At 33.3% G+C, this 3,330-nt stretch overlaps 1 long non-coding RNA gene across 1 annotated transcript; it reads left to right on the top strand.

Annotated features, from left to right (window-relative positions):
• The first annotated feature begins 367 nt into the window (after positions 1–367).
• Positions 368–2,786, top strand: LOC117125236. The gene is made up of 2 exons (XR_004448071.1): positions 368–599; positions 2,320–2,786. It is a non-coding gene; the product is annotated as an uncharacterized LOC117125236 (long non-coding RNA).
• Positions 2,787–3,330: the final 544 nt, after the last annotated feature.

Below are 3,330 nucleotides of genomic sequence, written 5' to 3'. Positions count from 1 at the left end.
GTGTACAGATTGTGGATCAAATTGCAGGCCAATATCATATCTTTTACCCTAGATTACATAAACACAATTGTCATTTGACCTTTGACACTACTGCTTGAAAACAATGTGTGTATAGGTACTGCATCTGCATCCATTTAAATTGTTGATTAGAATAGTTCGTCGCTGACATCACAAACTAACACAATCAAAGTAGATTGTATTTAGTTCGTGAAATTACAGTAGCGCGTCAAAACGAGCGCGTATTGGTTGTCAAGCAATTTTGTATTCGTTACCACACAAAAAGTCTTAACAACAACAATAAATCTGGCATTTTGTGAAATCAAGAAAGCGCGTCAAAATACGCGCTTTCTTGATTTCATGAACTAACACAATCTACTTTGATTGTGTTAGTTCGTGATGTGAGCAACGATTTGTGTGCATTATACTCTACGTGCCAACAGTACATTATTCATGTGCATAGGCCAGTATCCTCAGTAAATACCAGATTTATTTGAGGGCCTTATGAAATTAAATGCTTGTAAAGAAAAACATTATGCAAATTAATTGCTTTGTTTTAATTTTTTCAGGAACTAATGAAAAGATATGAGAAATCCAACAAAGTAAGTATAATAATTTCATGGTTATTAAAATTAAGTTAAATTTAATGTCTGTAAATTATTATTGCAAATTATTGCATCTTCAGTGACACTTAATTGTGTGACAAAAAGAAAAATCAGTTTGAGTCAGTAAGAGTCCATCAGACCCAGTCAGTCTGGTTAACTCAGTCAGTCAGTCAGAATCAGTGAGTCACTATCAGTTAGTGTCAGTCTGGCAGTCATTGTTATCAGTGTGACAGTCTGTCAGCTGGTCAGTCAGTGAAAGTGGGTCAACAAATCTGCCACTTTTAATCAGATTCTCAGTCAGTTTATATCAGTACTATCAGTAGACACAACTTTTCGAAAATATTTGCATTTTCACTGCAAGACAAGAAAAGGCGGCACACATTGTGAAGGCAAACACATTGCAATACATACAGTATACATATCATACAGTAATGTGACAATATTATGAATCATTCTCAGAGAATGTACCATAGAATACTAATGAATCTTCAAAACTCTCAGACAACGTAGCCAGCAATGAACCATTTACATGTGAAAGCAGTCAGATTGCTAACACGTTACATAAATTCCCTGGAGATCAGAGGCCGGATTTACCAAACTAGAAATCGGCTTAAATTCGTCTTAAATTCATTTTTTTTTTACTCAAGTCAGATTTATCAATATTGCTTAACTTAAAAAGTCGATTCTACATATGCGCAATCTAAGACGATTTTTAAGCTAAGATTTTGCTAAGATGGTTTGGTAAATCAGCAAGATATTTGTTTAGAGACATTTTAACTTTTTTGACTTAAAACATTTGCCAAGCTGAGATTGATAAATCCCAGGAGATCAGATATCAAAACACAGAAGTGAAACTGATGGCAAAACAGAAATTACCAAATTATCTTCCATTTGAACTTGTTTTATGTTTACCTGTGGCTATTTTTAATTTGCTATATTATCATACTTTATTTTTTTTATTTTGCCTTATTGGTTTATTCTTTTTTTCATCTTTTTTTATTTACATCGCTTTTTTTTAAAAATATATTCTACATATTTCTATGTTTGAAATTTACTTTGGCAATTTCTATCTAAATGACTTTTTATATTAATTGTGGCAATTCTATTTTTTTAATGATTTTTCTTATTCCTTTATTGTCTTCGTGTTTGTGCTATCTTTTTTTATTTCCTGTTTCTATTGTTGTATTTATATTGTAAGGAGTGAGCCCTTGTAGAGGTGTTCGTCACCTGTTGGCTCATCTCCTTCACTTTTGTACTTTTGCATTTGTGAGAAGTTTACTAAAAATAAAAATGTTAGTTACTTCTGAGATGACTGAAACCATGATGCCCCTATCGACTTTGATATCAAACGAAAATGGAATCAAATGCATGATTCTGTGGGCCAAAAAAAGTTGTATTCACACAAAATCTTATATTGTAATCTAACTCTGTCCCACTTGTCTATTCCCCAGGGCCAGTGGAACATTTTAAAAAAGTGGGGGGGGGCAGGGTGTCCCACTAGCATTTCTTTCCAATCATACAAAAATCTGCATAGACATTATATATTTTCTACCAAAAAGGGGTCCCCAGCCCCCCGGTTCCACCGGCCACGCTCCAATATATACATTTAAAAATTGAAAAAAAAAAAAAAAGGAAATACATTCTTGTTGAAAAAATTGTAGCAAGTACAAATAAATGCACTGAATGTTGAGTAGGATTGTTTTTCTTGCTTTTTTAGAATATTAAACATGTGCAGTTTGTTGTTGACCTTGCATCAAGTCGAGGCAACTATGTCGTGGACGTTGATGGCAACCGTATGCTGGACATTTTCATGCAAATTTCATCGTTACCTTTAGGTAATTTATTTGATAAAATCAAAATGTATAAATAAAAAAAAGCATCCAACTAGTCATTCAGAGCGTAAAAAACGATATGCAATATGCAGGCAGAGTAGGATGCCTGCTGCCGCTTGTATGCACTCTATGACCTGGTACTGCACTGCACACGATGGTATGATGGTAAAGAAAAATAAGGAAACCTACTGCACTGTACTAAAGTATATTGTATCATGTGAAAATCAGACAAACAAATCGTGTGTAGTGCAGAACTGGATAATATAGTCCAAACAAAGGACATTGGGTATCCTACACTAGGGAGCATTGTATTTACAAGCAGGTGTACACTATCTTGTTTTATTATACTCTTTGATAAAATGTACAAACTACAATACTGTAGAAGTGCATATGATGTGTATATGTTCTTCAGGTATGACATTTTGAATGAATACTATATTGAATATCAAACTGTTTTGTGAACATCAATTTTATGAATACAGTAGTTGAGGCTTGCCATCCCAAAACCAGCATCAGTGTCTAAAAATTTAATAATATAATAAAATAATATTGATATATTCACATTACCCCATGTTTTTATTTTGTTGCTGTACATTATTTGTTGCTCTGATGTGTGACCCCAGAGGACGAAACTATTATATTTATCCTCCATCCATCCATCTACTGTACCTATCCATCTGTGATCAATCTGTTCATGAATTAACCAATGCATATAAACCTACCCCTACTGTACTCCACATCCCATTTCAAGTACAGTACCAGCATTTCCTCACAAACGACTTTTTTATTCCTTATTAATCAATAAATCAATCAATCACTCAATCACAGTAAAAAAGGTTTAGTGAATTTATAATTGATCTTTCTTGCATGGAGTTTATTATTGATATATTACAGAA

This window comes from Anneissia japonica, unplaced genomic scaffold (genome assembly GCF_011630105.1).
Source record: "Anneissia japonica isolate Jap-2015-1 unplaced genomic scaffold, ASM1163010v1 scaffold106076_len4293_cov118, whole genome shotgun sequence".
Lineage (NCBI taxonomy): Eukaryota > Metazoa > Echinodermata > Crinoidea > Comatulida > Comatulidae > Anneissia > Anneissia japonica.
Note: the sequence above shows the minus strand (reverse complement) of the source record. Positions and strands in the feature narration are given on the sequence as shown.